This window comes from Anopheles funestus, chromosome 2RL (genome assembly GCF_943734845.2).
Source record: "Anopheles funestus chromosome 2RL, idAnoFuneDA-416_04, whole genome shotgun sequence".
Classification (NCBI taxonomy): domain Eukaryota; kingdom Metazoa; phylum Arthropoda; class Insecta; order Diptera; family Culicidae; genus Anopheles; species Anopheles funestus.
Genome location: NC_064598.1, coordinates 95,385,441 through 95,404,021, shown reverse-complemented (window position 1 = coordinate 95,404,021; position 18,581 = coordinate 95,385,441). Strand labels below are relative to the sequence as shown.

Sequence of the window (18,581 nt, the reverse complement as noted above, 5' to 3'; positions counted from 1 at the left end):
CACCTAGAGTCTAAATTATGAAGAAAATTCCTAGTACCTCAGAAAAAAGAATCCTAGAGCAAGCAAAAACATCCGTTGAAACCACTTTAAGCTTAACTGTAAAGAAGAAAAAAACCAGGCTTATCGGGAAAACTCCAAAAAGAAGGTGAAAATTTGGCAATATCTGCTTTACCAAGGTGATGGCGCCGACAGTCATTTGTTGAACCGATTGCAATATGAAACCCAAATAAGCGCCACAGCAGAAGGTGGCGTTCGTTCGCTTCTTTCCCCCTTCAGGCGGTAGGATCAGCTGGGGCGTGAAGTGGAACGAAATAGAATTGTCACGTTTTCGTTCTTGACATTCTTAACCATTGCTTCGATGTCAGATTCATTCTACGAAAGCAGAAGGCCTGTGACGAGTTTTGCACGGTGCATGAACCACGATCGACGGTATGGCAGGCAGCGGTAATCTTATTTTCGCAGTAATTCTGCTCCGAAATTGAATTTCATGCACCGTATTTTGCTGTATCACAAATCATGCGCTTCTGAGGAAGGCTTTTCGGCCGGATTTGTCAATTTTTATTTCACAGCTTTGATATCAAAATTTTGTTTATGTCATGGTTGTTAGATATTCCGGAATTGTATTTACATGTTCAAAACAATGATACGGCATACGTTTGGCATACTATATCAAGAAGCAATGGATGTAATGATTTCTATACTCATTTCTATAGCACATAAGAAATACGGACATGCCGTTCTATAAAAGAATAATATAAGAAATATTATTGAAGCCTGATTTTGGCATCGAATTCAAATGTTTCACACAAAAGCTTAAGCAGTAGTTCATAAATATAAAATAAACAAACACCTTTCCTTTGTTATAGAGAAAGTTTCTTCCACAATTTGGCTTAGCACAACGAGTGATTAAAATCATTGTTCGCCACCGTACCGTTAACGAATGGTAAACAGCCAATCCGCAAAACATACATTCGTTAGCCACGAAACAATGCGTCCAACGTGTTGGGTTGTCCGGTTTTTTTTTTTTGTTTGATATTCTCTCTTTAAGCGTCCTTCCACATTTGAAGCGAAACGGTAAATACACAAGCTCACAAGCCACAGCTCAACACAGCACGATTCAAATTGATTGTTTCCTTCTCTACGCGCTCAATGCATATTGTTTTTTTTCTGCTTCAAATGATGTTAAACCTTACCGCTTGCCATGTACAGTACATTGAAAATTGCAGTAGAACAACAACAAAAAATTCTCTATATCAGGCCGGCTTCACATTGACTTTTTTTTATAAATCATGAATAAAATACACATTTTGCTACATACGTTATTATGCAAATTTATGCTTCAGAACAAACACGATGCTTAAACCTTTTCTCGCATTTTCTGCGTTTTGCCATGCTCCATTCATGTGCTGCCATTTGCAAATGTGCCTGTGTTTCTATTGTTTTCTTGCCCACTCGCGCGGCAAACACTTTTGTCTTCTCGGCAAACATTTCCGTTTTCCGATTGTGATTCCGTGACGATAGCCACGTTTGCGTGCGCAAAAAAAAACACAAATGCAACGTGCCCTGGGTGGCGTGTGAAAAGGCTACGTGTTGGTCACAAACCACAACACACACAAACATGTTCCATTTCTTTGGGTGTTTGAACTAAGAAAGTCTTCACCAAATCTGGCACGATGACATCTGCACGACATCTTCCCTACGGAGGAAATCTGTTCACTGCGACGCAACACGTACAAAAACACACACACTCACGTCGGCAAAACAACAAACAAACAGCTTTACTGTGGATGGCAACACCACAAAAATGACCAAAAAGGGAATGAAAATTCTCGCCCCAAAACAAGGAAGACACCATTATTTCGTGGATCAGCACTGCCCCGGTCCGGTGATGCGTTGGGGTTTCCGTTATAACAGAACGACTCTAGGGAAAAAAAATTCGATGCTGGTTATGCTTGCTGCACCAGTCAAGCAGAGGTTTTTCTCTTTTTCATATCTTAAACATATCTTTTTGGCGATTGTCCTACTGTCATGCTCTTCCGCTAAGTTGGCGCTTTTGTGTGATGTTTTCGGTCACAATATTTTTTTTCTTTTGCTCTAGCCACATGATTACTGTGCTGGAAACCACCTCAAAATACATATGTAGAGCGTAAAAAAAAATCCGTAAATTGATGTATTAAAAGAACAGTTCAAGAAACATTTCATTGAATGCTTGCTCCTTCCCATATATACAGCAATACATTTTGATTGAAAACTCCCCAAGGAAACATTTCACACCCATTTATCTGGCCGGGTGTGAATCACTTTCAATTAGGACCGATGGTATGTATGCTGTCCAGTGCAGACATTCCTTACTTTGATCAATCGTACATATCGTAACCATCTCATTCCACAGTGAACAGTGACGAAGAAGCAGCAAAAAAAAACCTTCAAAAACCTTTCATGCCCTTCTCATTTCCATCCGAACGCGCTTCAAATGTGTTTTTCTTCCCAGAATCCGTTTTATGCTTGCTTGCCAGTGCCAAATTTGATTCCTGCTGTTCTATTGCAGTCGGAATGGGTATTTGATTCTATCTGCCGTATCTCCTTCGTACACAAGAACAGCGATTATTCAGTTTGTTGAGCGTGAATGGCAAATTCTCGCAAAAGCTTTACGATTTGTGCGCGTTTAAAGCTACTCCCGTGACAAGGTGAGGCGTTTTTTTGTGATGTTCTGAGTACATTTATCGCTTGAATGCGTTTTTTTTAAAGAACCAAACCACAACCGTCACATCCATTCAACGGATTGTAGGAAAATTGAAAGAAGGTTTTATTTTTTTTGGCATTTTTTGTGTGAGGTGATCTTCGTTATACTTACGATGATTGCTAAACTGCACCCTGTGGATGTTATATTCCTCAAGAAGCTTGTCATCGTGCCACCTGCCGCTTGGATACGCTATTCAAAATCAATGTACCGTAGAAATTGTCCCTTTCGCCCGACGTTGAGATACCTTTACACCTCTCTAAATACCAAACACTTAAACTTTTGAAAACCCATAGATAACCGATCAATATCGTGAGCATTTAAGGGAGAATCTCTAATAATGGTATGCGATGAGAATCGTCATAAAAATGGCTGATACGGGCATACAGAGGTAAAAGCAAAATCTCATTCTCATATCGGATTAAAATATGAACTATCCTCTACAAAATGGAGATACTACACTGGAAGAGCAAAAGCACAACAACAAGACTTCTTTAGAAGAACATTCTCCAGATACAGTAAAGACCCGTAATTTAGATAGGTTCTTATGATGGCATTTGTTACGATAAGTTTGCTTATCAATAAAAAAGCAAACAAAGTAAGGGTTGCTAATAGAAATGACCTTCCATTAACGAAGGTCAATAAATATTGATGACGATTCACCCCCCCGGTTAGGGTTAGTGAACGATATGGTAACGAATTCCTCCTGACTTCAACTCGCATCTGGACGATTATTCATGGCAAAGTTAAGGATGAAGCAACCTACACATAGCTGACCAAAAAGACAAGCTTCAAGACACAAGATGCTATCACAACGGTTTATATTATGCTACCTGTGTGTATATATGTGTGCCTGTCTGTATGTATGTACGTGATTAAATAAAATCGAACAAATGAATCTAATCGTCTATCGAATCGTCCACTTAACCTAACGATCAGCAGAGTTCATTCACTTCTATATGGTTCATTGCATCATCTTTATCAACCGAACAAACTTTTGACATTCGACCCTATCCCCCCGGGGGGAATTCACAAATACACATTCAGAGTTCAGAAAAAGGGAAAAAAGCATATATCATACCTCTCATCATTGTCCAGTGACCTACTCCGCTACGAGCGATGCACGGTTATGGAAGAAACATTGAATGGAAAGCTTTCATATACCCCCGGCGGGAAAATGTATGTAGTGGTGTTTGTGTGTAGCTGATTTGCTGTCACAAGCCGGTATGGAAAACAGTTTCCCCATTTTCCCCAGTGTTAGTAGGGGAAAACACCAAACGTCAAACTTCGGATTTCCGAACCTTAAGGCAATGCTGTCAGTTGTGCTTTCGGAAAAGCACGAAGGCTTGTATTCGAGAGAATCTGGGCTTGTTAACTCTCTTCTCTTCCCGACGGTATACTTTACATGAAATATATTCAGAATCGCTCCAGTTTAGCACCGGCCATCAGTGCGGAAAGTGGAGAACGTTCTTCAAACGTTTTGTGTTTTCAAATTATTCTTACGTCAAAGTTACGTGTAGTTTTGAAGCATTTTACCGCGTTACTTACAATGAGGATTTGTGTTCATGGAGTGTAGTGGCATCGAAACCACATTCATTAAGCTGCTCAAATCTTTGTTGGAATGTAATTTCAATCGGTTTGTGGAAAGTTTAAACCAACTTGAAAGCGAACGATGGATAGAAACTTTAGTGTATCTGTAAATTATCGACTTTTGGTAAGCTTTTTGTTGTCTCTTTTCATATTTTTAATAGTTTCAATATTTTTTTATAAGGTAATAAAAAAGGATTCTTGGAATATGATTAACAGCAATAGCAGTTACACAGCATTACGTTTACAATATTTAAGCCCATGATTATGATGATTATAATCGCGATAATCTGCATCGCCCTGTAACTCGGGCTTAGTTTATGAATTAATTTACGGCTCTGCCTTCAAGCATGGAAGGAATATTTTGCATGTTAATGAAGGAACGAAACTGTACGAAGAGAGGACTAAAGACATCAAAAACTAGTGAAAATGCACTTGCACGATGTGTCAGAACTCGTTATTAATGCTTACGAGCTTCAAGAAGTGTAATAACGAAGCAAAATATACAATTTTAAGTACTAGTAGTAGCTACTGGTTAAGATAATGCTTTCCAACCTGCTAAAGTTGGTTTTTGATTCGTTCGATAAACTCTCTTCCAAACAATACAAACCTCTCGCCCTCTCCACGGTACACTTAAATTGTGATGAATGAAGCGCTTCATAGTGTAAGCAGTGGGTAGTAGAAGAAAACTCTCGAAAAAAACAAGTCTTAAACAGTATTTCTCAGGTTTCTTTTCATTCCCCCTTGGGCGATCGTGATCCCACGAGTAATAAAAGCTAAGCGAACCCAACACCATTTGCCCACACTAAACGATGCGAAGTGGATTGTGTGATGATGGTGGAATAATGCTGTTCGGGACCTTTTGCACATACGATGGAAATTTAATATCTGCCAGTCTGCTCATCGTTGGCGTTATATTTCCTTGTCTGGTAGCTGATTTCTCTAAAGTTTACTGCAAATAAAGTTACGCCGACAGAATGGTGAGACATTGCCGAAAGTAGCTTAATAGCTGACAGCGCTTTAAAAAGGACAGGATGGGAACAAAGCAGAACCACACACACACCCACACACATGACAACAAAAGGCAAACCAGCTGACATCATCAGCCGAGCGTATTTTGTAAAAATAAAATCACAAGAACACAACACAAAACCACTCTCCAACCCCTCAATTATGCTTCAGCGTAAGATGATCCCAGCAGTAATGCGAGTTTATTTTGTCCGTTTTTCTTCTGACAGCATGCCGGCTGTGGATGTTGTTTTACAAAGAAATCTCTCTACAACTGGAAGCAAACTGCTTTTTGCCCGACTCAGGACACAGAACTTCAAACTTTTCACCCTTCGTAAACCTTGTTGTTTTATGTGCACTTGTTGAAAGGTTCTGTTTTTCTTAACTGTTCTCATTTTAACTTGGAAATGCCTATTGCCCAACGAAAACAAACAACTCACCATGTTCACTCGCAGTCCCTAGGAGTTAAATTGTTTGAACTCTCTGAGGCTATCATTCAAGCATATAATTTAATGGGTTTCAAGAACTTTTCTTCAACGTTCCACTGGGCGTAGTTTGCGTACGATGAAATATTATGAAACAGTTTGACAAAAGTTTTGCTCATGAAAATGACGAGTACATTGCTTCTTGCTGCTGGTTTATTATTCATAAAAGCAATCAGAAAAATAACTATGGTGAATCAATTTTCTAACATAGGTGCGTCTTAAGATAACCATCCATCACAACTAGCCTAATGAGCACACAGTCACTACCCAATTATTTACCACGATTGTTTACCACGCAGCAGAAGGAAAAACAAACATTTCATTGAACCATCCTTTCCGGGTTTGGTGGAGCATTGTCAAACATGTGTGTGGAGCTAGAAAAATCACCCTTATTAGACTACCTACGCCGAAAACCTTAACGATACGCCCTTAATGAGACCTCTCGGCACTAACACGTCGGGCCCTTTTGCGTTGTGCCCACGCCATAATCCTTCACGAGGTGATGAAGCTGCCCCGGAACGCTTAAACCATTGCTCGTCGAGTTCTGTGAAGAAAAGAAATGCGAAACAATATCTCAGACCCTGGAGCTGTAAGCATCGAGCCATTTATCAAACCTCAAACCATTTTTTTTTGCTGATGTGGCGGTGAACGATGAATTGGTAAAATGTGTTCGTACTGAATGTGTTGAACCGTCCGGGTTAAAGTCATCGAATGATGGCGCTTTTAGCTGTCCTGCGCTGAAGGATGAACGGACGCAGGATCATCAATTATCTTAAATAGAAAACGATGAACCATTCGTGAATACTAAACGATAAACCAAGATCACTGAGACTAGAGACAAACAATACTCATCAAACATTACTAAAAAAGATTTTTAGAATATTCATTTCCTCCTACGTGCAAGTGATACCGGATTCCATCTTCGAATTTGTAATAGTTTCAAGGAATATTTCCCTCCTTCATACAGTTAAAGTCTCTCTTTAAAGTTAAAGACCTTCCCTTAAAGAAAAGTTCCCCAGCATAATCATTACCATTCATGACATACTTCCCTGGAGGATGGGCTGTCGTATCCTATCAGTCCTTGTCAGCCTTTAACCTTCAACGCTCAGCCAACATGCAAAAAAAAAACAAACAATACATAATAAAAACAGCACCCTTCACATCATCAGCACGCAACGACAAAAAGTGTGCTGTTAAAAGTTTTCCCTTTTTTCACCCTTCCGATGCTTCAAAAGGCGAGGGGAAAAAAAGGATACGTTAACGGGCATTTACTTCACACGATATGGCTATTTCTTCACCTTTTTCTGACATCGACATACGTGTGCGTGTTCAGTTCGATACGAAATGTGCTTATCGCAAACGAAAAGCTCGAAGTTTTGCTTCCTGCTTCGAGAACAAAGATGCGATGTTGGCAATAACTTTTGCCAAAAAAGGGAAATTCGAATACGCACCAACACACTTTCGTTTAACCTTTCTCAAGGTGTTGTCGATATCACGTCGCAAGTTTGGTGTTGGTTATTTATGTCAACCATAAGTGAAATTTATAACCAAGCTTATATGGCTCTTCTCTCATCCCGACAACCTCACATTTCTATTCGATCGGAAACGAACTCTGGCTACAATTCTTCCCGATTTCTCGACAACAGCGTTTTTCCCCAACAGTACTCGTCAAGATCCATGAATAATAGGGGACCATTATGAGCCTATTATGTTTCAAGGCCAACCGGCCTTTTTGGACCTTCTTTTCCGTCGTCTACCAAGAAACGCCTTGAACTTGACTATCACTTCGATGACTCCATACATATGTCCGGATTGTTAAAAGACGAATGTAGCAAAAAAGTTGCTTCTATTGCTGGTACATTCCAATCATGTGCAGAGAAAGAGTGTTTATTGGGCTACCATGTGCCGAAACAAAAGCTCCCATGTAAAGCCTTTTAGGGGTTGTTTCCATGTAATAGGGTACGCACATCTAGAACCATCCTTTGTTCTTACAGATGGGCCTTTGCATGGTGCTCGAGAAGTGAAGAAAAGAAACGACCATAACGGCTGGGAACTCGGTAGCAACTCTAACAAAACCAACAAATGTGCAAACCATGACACATCCCGCAAAGAAGCCTTTTATAATGTGGAAGAAGTTCATTTTGTTATCTTCATTTCACTGCACAGAATGCATTACAACCCATTTTATGCTGTATGAAGATGATCTTTTGACATTGAAAGGTGACATTTTCATGCAGTCATTTCAGCTTTCCAAGAAGAGCTTTTGTTTCGCTCTGTGCGTAGCCTTTATTTATACAAAAACAATGCCTTAAAAACCACATTGTAGCTACGACAATACGCTTAACATCGATCAGCTCGTTATGACATGCATGGCCACTCTACACCCTCCAACTTGCAAGGGAATGTTCTTCTAGTCCTGGCTCATACCCGACCGGAAATACGCACATTTTGTGGGGAATGTTTGCGATAACAGTATGCGCGACCATTCTCAACCATCTTCCTCTCGTACCTTTTGTTAAACGGTTTGATTTATGAGCTTTAAAACAATGCTCGTTAGTTACGAAAAGGAGACGGAAGCATCTACTCACGATTGTCTAAGAGGTTCAGGGAGAAAGGCACCAGACACTTGGCAAGAACACGACCAGAACAATGAAAAGGATCATGAAGTGGATGGGAGGACCTCGGAAACGCGACAATGATTCATGTCACGAAGAAGTGCTTGCCATCGGCGAACATGATTCGTGACAGATCAAGCAACATGCGAACATGCATTATGAGAGCGAACACGTGTGCAGAATGTTGGAAAGCCTGAGTGCTTTATGCAAACTGCTCCAATATGCTAAACTTCCATCCTCGGAGCATGTTTCCCTCGTGTTCGAAGTAACCGAAGACGCAGTAGTAGATCATTATCAACCTGCAGAAGAATCTCAATAAATGAAGTGTGAGAAAGTTATGAGCGCGTACTTAACGACATAATTTCGTTATAATGGCACTTCGCGCCAACAAAGTGTCTTCATTAGCAACTTTTGTGGAGAAGTACTTTTATGGAAGAAAGTTTTCATTCATACGTTCACAGCAAAAAGCACATGATTGCGATGTCGGAAAATTATTTTAAAATTATGTATTAAAATATAAAAATATAATTATTACACACTGCAAAACAAATTGATCGAATGATGAAAATTGACAGTAAAGAATTACTTTTACTCGAGACGATTAATGCTTCTCTTGAAACAATCTGATTAACAAGGTTTCGAAGCACATTTTTTGCAACCCAGCATAACGCATGTGCCAACACCTTTTCCTTTACATCAATTATTCATGGTTTTACACTGCAACCTGTCAGGAGGACATCCTAATCCAGCTCATCCATTTGCTTTCTCAATCACCTTCAAACAGAAAGCCAAATGTGAACAACTAATCCTCAGGAGAATGTTGCTTGTACAGGCGGCCGGGCATGATCGAAAGAACGATGTCTAAACTTTTCAATTCGACCTTCATCATCAACCCGGTCGACGCCTTCAACGTACCCAAAGCATTCAATGTGTTGCATTAACAAATTAATTTCTTCTTTCACCTACCTTTACCTTCCACGGGAAAGTGTTCGAATGTTCACCCAAGATGTGTTGTAGTACCAGCGTGTCTCGGTTTTCCGCCCTTTGAAGAGGAAGATAAACTTTGGACGAACTGTAATTTTTAAACTCCCAACAACTCTCAAGGCCGCTTCCCCTGTTTCATGTTGACAAACGCACAAGCTCCACGCTTTTTCCACATTGTTCTTGTGCTTTTCTTTTTGCTACCGAACTTTGTTACGTAAAACACTCCAACCGAGACCGCTTTTGCCCTACTTTCACTCAGGTACTACCATCGGCAGAAGGTCCTAATCAGTGTAAGCGAGACTGTTTGATGGTTTCCTTCTATTTCCATTCATGCTTTTGGCAGCCCGTCTTTAAACTGTTGAAAAAAGAACCATCACTTTGTCATTTACGGGAGCCCTCGTACGTTACACGTCTTGTAAGGTGATCCTTGGAATATTATGAATGGGATTTTATGATTCGTCAGCTTCCATGTTTTTGTCGTTTACTTTTCTCAAAACAGGCATTAAATATCTCCTGCTCTTGCTCGAACAATAGGTAATCTGCCGTACAAGAGAGCATGAAGACATCGTGAAGAAGACTAATGCAATATTCCCACTCGATGTGTCGTTTTATGGTCTTTGAGCACCTAAACAAGCAAAACGCTTTGATCCACACGAATAAAAAAGCAGTTTCAATGGAACAATTCAATTTCATGTTACAGAATTGCTTTTTGTCATTTATTATGGAACACTCCTGACATACCAATAGCTTCAACTCCAGTAATTGGAGTTACTTCTGCTCTATTTTCCACCATTTCCATTGAAGCTTCAAATGCAGCAGAAAAAGGGAAAACATTTCCAAAACCATGCAACATCTGCCCTTTTCCGACACTGGCTTAATAAAGTCATTGCTCAAAATTGGATTTCAATCGTCATTCAGCTCAGTAACTGACAACCCTCACGATAGCTTTCTTTGGTGGTGATGTGTTTCTTGTCGGAGCTTTTCCTTTATTACTTGTTCTATTCAAACTCCTTCGGTCCTCCTACGGCTTTTCTTTTAGCTCTTTACTTCACACATTTAAAGCTTTCATTCACGCTTTTCCATCCTTTATTTGCCTATCCATCTTCATAAGTGCAAACATGCGACTCAGCTCGAGTGACCCACACGTCCTCCACCTTCTCCTTCCTCTTCACCGTTGGTCAACGAACCAGTCACGTACTTTAAATTGTGAACAAATATCTTCAACTTTATTACATTCCCAGTGCCTTCCAAGTGCTGCCTGTCTTTGTCCTTTCTCGTCTCAATTGCTCAATCTCACACTCAGAACCCAACGGTGTTCTCACACACACGCTCACCCACTTGGCAACATGGGCTCACATTTCATTTCACCGTTGGGTGAGCGGGTTTATTGAAATTTTTCCATCTGCATCGACAGAAGGCAACGTCCACGAGGGACATCCAACGTGGATCAATATGTGGGTCCCTAAAGGGTTGCCTACAGTGGGCAGCTGCGTCCAAAGCGTTACGGAGACACATATGTGTGTGTTTGCGAATGAAAAGGCAACCGCTCGACGAGACGAATGCAAAAATGGTGAGCATAAAACACAAGTCAAAGCCTTCCGAACTCGACGATAACAACAAATCCCAACCCATCACATCGAGCGGTGGAACATTAAAATGAAATGACTTCTGGAAATAACAAGCAGAAACAGAATGGTGGTGGTAGAAAAAAATGATAAACACAAAAGAAGATATGTCATGGTCACAGAGCGCAGAGCATGTAGCTTTAAGCAGTATGATCCTAGAAAAAGATTCACTATGAAACATAAAAAAACATAATAATATCAGTTTCAAGGACTGAAACAAGCAAAACGAGTAGAATAAAATACAGAAAGACAGATACAAAAAAAAAACAAAACAAACTACAACAGACACAGCATAACGTCAACGTCATCAGTATGACTTTGAATGAGAGTCAGAAGTAGTCCAAAGAACAAGACGTGACGTTTTCGTCGAAAAGGCAAAATATCTTTCATGCAGCCCGTAAAGATTCTGCCGTGATTTTATTCGTTTCGTTTTGCCCAAGCTACTGCACAGCACCATGTGAATACATATCATCGATTGTCAGTCGTTTCGGTTTGCTGTTCTTTATGTTGCGGATGTGAATGCTGTATTTTGTAGCGAAATGCATCATGCTCAGATTGGGAACCTTTTGCTTTATTACGGACTTTGCGGGTCTTTTTTGTTGGCCCGTACCGTACCAGAACAAGTGAATGAACGGAAGGAATATTGTCTGCTCGAGTTGATGCTTTGAGCAAACACTGGCGATAAGTGCTGGGAGAACAAATTGAAGCTTAGCTTGTAGCTTTCATCATCTGCTACAGTTTCAATCCATTTCGAATTGACTTTTTTTGTGCATAACTGAGTGAGAAACCGATGACGGAATTGTCATGGGTTTTTCATCGAAAGAATACGATTCAATTTTATAAAAATTGCTGCGAAGCAGCTGCATTACATGAGTTTCCTACCAAATAAAGGTCCAGTTTCATGGACTAATCTCTTATTCACAATAATCGGAATTGATCGGAATGAGAAGAATTTATTGTACATTTGAAATTTTTGTATTTAAATATTTTATTTTACCGAGGGGACTTGTTACGAAAAATAGAAACAAATAAAGACCATTCGCAATTCTACCCAACTAAAAATGGAAACAGTGTTCTATCGCCAATGAACACAAATTCACTTTACTGCCCAAACACACATTGTAACACAAACATATGAACTTCAATCACACATGAGATGCTTTACTCAAGAGAGACAAGTTCATATGAAAGGGCTTTAGCAAATGTGTGTTTCAGACCGACCGAAGTCTCCTGAGCGAAAAGCCAACCCAGGAGAAGCTGTGGCCAAAAAAGGTTAATTTAATTTCAGTCTACGTTTTTCTAGATCGCTTGTTCTTTCCACCCTTTCCCGGTTTACCTCCTTCCCTCTAGGAGCAATCAAGGGATCGTTTTTCTATTCGTGCTTCTACGGCCTTTCATGTCCGAGATTCATGGCAATCTCAGAGGAGATGTTCTTTAATTTATTTCGTCTCATAAACGAGTTTCTGTGCCCGAACCCTGGAAGTCGACCATTTGGTCAAATAGACACAATCTTTGCCTTTAGCGTACGTGCTGTACGAGGGAAACCATTGTTGTGGAACAGAAACGCATGATGAAGTCGGACAAATCTGTGCAAACAATTGTTTCCCTGTCTTTGATTCGGAGGAGACAGATTTTGAATCATAAAGCATCGATTCGTGTAGATTGAAATGTCTTAAATGCTAATCAATGAGCAACTTTGTAGCATGGTACATGATTGCAGAAGGTTCTTTAAGCAAATCCCTAAGCCGCAAAGATCATGAGCTAAGACTTGTTTTTGGGGAGATTTAAAGTATCTTTCTGTTTTTCCTCCTTTTCTACATTTCAATGCGTTACCGAATTCGGTTTTCCATCCCTATGCGTATCATTCCTATCTATCAAATGGCATCTCTGCCTATTTCCTTTGAATCGCATGCAAACATCCCTTCACATCACTTCGGGGTTGACAGTTTGACAGTGAGATGCTAAAAAGGATACCCATGCAAACAACAGCATTTTTCCCTTTTTTCTCCCCAACGGCCTTTTATTTCCCTCCAATCGTGAGGGTACAAAGATGATGAAAAATCACAACATGTGTCTCGTTTTTACTTCTATTGCCATCGATTTATGCTGAAATGGTTGATCGGATCAAAGAATCAATCCTCGGTTGCGTACACGGCCATATACTGTGCATTTGTTGGGAGATGATCTTTTGATTTGAAATGGGTTTTTGGGGTTTTGTAGCCTGAAAAGGTAGCTAACAAAGTTATAAGTATAAAGAAAACACATTAGTTCAAATGATTTCAGAATCAAGGTTAACTATTGACTCTGCTGATTAAAAATAAAAATTCCTTTACTAATCATTCCACTTAAAAGCCCATCAATTATCATCACAAACATTCAACAAACAAACAAATTGGACAGCATGCTTTCAATAAATCAGAGAAGCCCTTCACTGCAACTGATTCACAGGAAATTTTCTATCGACCAACATGAATTTAAGGACTAATTGACAATCCCCAAACCAAACAACGAACGATGTTCAGTTCCCCGTCCGGATGCTTCTGAGCTCTCATATCCTTATCGGAACACCCTCGAGGGACATCTTTACATCCATGTTTTGCGCTATAAATTCGTAACCACCATGTGACAACAGTTTCTCCTCGAACAGTTTCTGTTTCGACCATTTATAGTACAAACAGACATCGGTCTGTGATGGGAGTTGTGAGGGTTTCCACCAATTTCCACAGCGAAACACTCATACTCCGAGATTGAGAACGAGAAAAAGAGTCCCAAAACGTAACATTCGTCAACGAAAAAAAGAAAACACATCCAACATCCATTCCAGATGACGATTAGAAACGACGAGTCACTTGTCCATCCCAGCCTAACGCTTTACGAGATCGGAATGGAAAGATATATGGTCAAAAATTCATTATTGATGGGATTCGATGGTTTGCTGCCAAAGTTTGGCTACTTTTCTGTGTGTTGGGTTTCTCCTTTACCGAACACAAGCCTCTCCCAGCTAGTCAACAACGATGAATGACCGCTTTTTGGAAGCAGACGCGTGTAGAAAGACTCCCCCCACGTACAAGGCCATCCCCGGATATCCGCTTCCTCCAGGGAAATTCGATCGAATTGGAATAAAGGGAGAAAAATCGTCGGCAAGCAACAAGAAAAGTTCCGATCCCAAAAGCCAAAACAACAGCAACACTGAACCATCCGACACCGTGGTAAGAGAGGTCGAACTACAGCAAACTGCTGGACAGCAGTTAGTCAGCAAACATGAAAAGATTTTCTTGCAACGCTTGCAAAAACTCCCACACACATGTGAAGCATACTTTGCATAATATAGGCAGAGTATATTGATAACACATAACTTGCAATGTTCGATTTTTGACATCATGTGAACGCTTCATCGAGCATAACTCACAATAGGGAAACATACCACCGTAGGGATAAGCTACACATATTCATGAGCTTTTCCCTTTACACGTGATATCCTTGTTTTTTCGGATAGACAAAGCATTTTGTATGCTATTTTTCACATGTAAAAATCGACATTTAGCTTTACATTTCATCATAACCCATCAACATCTCTTGCAAACACAGTTTGAAACCCCTGTCCAAGGCAATCAATCAATCTAACATGTATCTAAAGAAGGAGAAGAATGTGTTATACATCGGTTTCAATCTCCTGCAAGGCAACGCTTTGCTTAACAAAAATTGTTAAATAATTTCAATGTACTCACTAAAAATCCTCGAGGTATAATTTCTTTAAATGTGTTAAGATTGTGTTTAAATAAATGTCTAAGATATAAAGTATTCAAAATCTGTACTTCTGGATGATGCACTGTCCTAACATCAACCCAATAAGCAACTATTCACCGTGGTTTGCAATCAACAGCTCCAGTTTAATGGGAAAGCACCAATACACCTCTTCATGATTTTTTTTTCTTCGTTCGGAAATTTCAATTTGTTCAATTTAAATTTATTTAGCGCAATAAGGCATAATAAAATAATCCATTCAAGTGGAAGCCCTTTCGCCCTTCCGGCCAGTAGTTACGAATGAGAGAGAGAAGCATCTTGAGCTGCTCGAGTATGCCACTCGGCATCCTTTTTACGGTCACAGGATTATAAATTCCAGACAGGATTCGTAGCTCAAAATTTTCCTTTTTTTACGATCGCTTTTTCGCAATCGCCCGAAGAGTTTGAATAAGATCTAGCACACCGGAGGAGCTATCCTCGAAGGGAGGCAATTGGTTCAATCGAGCGTTTCTAATAATCGATTATAGGATGCATTTTTAGCATGCATCGTACCGAACGTCTGCTTGGGATTACGAGTTCAATTGAATTTAATATTCAATATTGAAGTGTTAGAAAAATAAGACAAAAATTTTCAATTGAAAAAATCTTCAATTTTTATACTATACTTAACTACAGTGTAGGTGGAAGAGCTTCTCACTATCAAAATCCATTTTCAACATATCCTACATGCTGTTTTTCTGTGTTGCAATCGATTCTAGATAACAGTTACACACTTTAACAACATCCATACACATGTTAGGCGTACGAAAGAATGTTATTCTGTTTATCAGACAACATCGTGCGGATATTTGAGAGGATGTTGCTATGTCTGTGGTTGATGTTATGGTTATTGGATTAGTTGTTTTGCGAGGGCATCGCTCCCAGGTTACGGGTACCGGCGGCCAAGTGTTTTGGGCTAGTGTTTGCAGCCGGTCTGTGCTATGCTTGATGAATAAATCATAAATCAATTTACGCTCACAGTCACACCACATGGTGGGCGCACATGATGGTGATTCCGACACTAGGTCTAATGGCCGCCAATACCCTATTATCGATGCATCTAACACATACACACAGAGTTGCTGTTTTTCTGCCCTTCTTTTCTGGCATCGGCATTTTATTGATCGACGCTCTTATTTGGATGCTTTATCATAGACACCGATTTTGTAGCCTCTGAACGTCGTCCCCCGGACCCCAGACAACTGTCCCTCGCCGGTCCTATTCGGGCTTTGATACGAGTTTGGCAGCTGTCAGAACTGGTCAGGATAGCAATTTGATTAATTAACCTACATTCAATTTATTGTCACTTTTAGCAGCACCGGCCGACCTCGTAATCACGCTGAAAGAGATTCTTCCCGCGAGACCTATGGCCGTTCACTTGTTTTTTTGCTTCAACAAATATGTACATCAAACATGAGGAAAAAATCATACAGCTTTTAGATATCACTCAACGTTCCGAAACCATCAAACGAGAGTTAAAAGGTTTCGAGTCTCATCGTTTTAGCATCCGTCCAGGGATGGTCCAGTGTGGGAGACTCATTTGCGTAACTAATTGATGCGAAAGAATATTTATTCACTTTTCACATTTTGACCCAACGTACAAGCCTTGCTTTTTCGGGAAGCTTTGAACAAGGAAACGAACATATTCTCCCTAATGAACTAAGCGAGTAAAAAGGATCCTGTGCGTCAAAATTGTCTCTCTGTTTTTTTAAAGAGAACATGCGAGGCTGGTTAGCTTTAAAAGGCTTCAAACGAGGCGTAACCTTCATTTGCGTATTCACACAAGCAAATCACCCAACTGTCCAAGTCCGGCAAGGACCCTTCGATGTTAATGAGTTCGGTACGGCTGTTCTGTTCGGGCTGGATTGGATCCGATCGAGATAAGATGGTGATGACGGGACAGTTTCTAATCCTTCCTGAGTTTTAATTATCGTGGATAAAAAAAGAAAAGTCTAGGTTGATGTTCTTATCGATTATCCATCGATTGAACTTATATGAATTTGCTGTTGAAGCTCTAGACAATTTAATGCGAAAGAGTCAACAGTGAGACACAAAAAATAGTATTTTAAGTCGCTTTTCTAGCGTAAAATAAATAAATTATTATGAAGTGAAAAAATAACGTCAACTACTGAGTAAATTGTAACAAATGCATCTTAATACATATTTTGAAAGCTCTCCCTCAACCACTTCAACAAAACTTTTTGACCATTTAACGAAACGATTCTTTTCCAACGGCAAAAAAAAGATTAATCTTTTTCGATTCGCCTGTGATTAGAGGGCGAAGAAAGCCAGGTAGCATACAGTTTTTATCGCCACATATATTCATATCCACGGGCAAATCCATTGCCACGACCGCCATACGCCAAACCCACCGGGCGAAAGTGATTTGTTTCCCGATCGAAAGGAATTCCGTGTTTCATCCCATTTGATCCTTTCACGGGCAACAAAGTACAAAACCCGCCAGTCACGCACCGAGACATTCACTGCACGATGAATAAATTCGCTAAACTTCCCTTCGGAAAGTCAAATACTGCTCCATTCGAGGCACGTCCGCAATACTTAACATGCCCTACCGAATAATGGAGGCAAAACGCTATTGATTTAGGCCCGTTTTACCGGAATTCGTGATTGTGTGGCTTATGTAAGTCGGAAGCTGTGTGTGGAAATGACGATGAAACGGTGGCTGTGAGCGAATGTGAAAATTGCAATCGAAAGCTTCGGTATCCTGAGGAAATCCTGATGGATAAATCAAATTATCGATCATGATAGTGAATATCGAGCCCAACAGATTCGCTACCAGAGCAATCAGCTGGAATCCTATTCATGATATTGTTGGTTGTTAAATTGAGTTTAAATTCTATATGCAAAACATAGCCACAGAGTATCAAAATTAATAGAAATAAAGCGGCCATCACTACGTTTCTCTTGTACCAAGCTACACAAACCAAGTTCTCTTAATTATTATACTAAATTGTAGAACAAAATACCAACTTCATCCGTACTTTATCTTGTGAAATCTAACTAATCATGAAGTACCAGGCGTCTCCATCGCTAAAGGCAAAGGTACAGCAGTCTTCGTAACATCACAAATATAGGACCAAACCATAACCTTTCGTCCCTTTTGCTCGGGCTAATGAACTCACTCAATGATAACATTTATTGGTAAAATTATACTTCTTCATTAATTGGTGAAACTCACACCAGCTCACCCACACGCATGAGTGACTTCACCACTCATTGTTGCTTGTTCGCTGGGTCGCTATCACGATACAAAACCAGCGTTAATCACATGGTCACTGATGAGAGCACATATAGGCAAAGGAAAACATATCGCTGGAAGAAAAAATGGGACACAAAAATAGCACTCGAACGGGCACCAACAAACGCTCGAAAGGATGGAAAAGGGAAAAAGGGACGTAATGCTGCTCGCTCACAGCAACATCATCGGTACGAGCTTTAAGCACCGCACCATGGCTACCACTATTAGCTTGAAGCGTATCTCAAGTGTGCTCGTTAGCCCGTGTTGCCCATCAGTCGAGCGCTTAGCAGCCTTTACCGTTGTCGATGATCCTTAGCACCCTTAACCTAGCTCAGGCACGAGCTGGAACATCGACCGCCTCAGCATAAGCATCGGCAGCATAAATACATTATCGTGGTTTCCTCACCTAGCATTTCTTCTCTTTTCATTGATTCCATCTGTGTTTCTTTGCAACGTTCGTACGTGGGCTGTGGGCCGTGGGACGATATTTGCTCG

General features: G+C 40.2%; 1 protein-coding gene across 1 annotated transcript in view; it reads right to left on the bottom strand.

Moving 5' to 3' along the window:
• LOC125763339 (laminin subunit alpha-1) overlaps window positions 1-17,824 on the bottom strand; it is a 272,329-nt gene extending 254,505 nt beyond the window's left edge. Inside the window, exon 1 of the mRNA XM_049426336.1 lies at window positions 17,815-17,824. The gene's annotated coding sequence lies outside the window, so the exon portion shown is untranslated. The remainder of the gene's footprint in view (window positions 1-17,814) is intronic.
• Window positions 17,825-18,581: the final 757 nt, after the last annotated feature.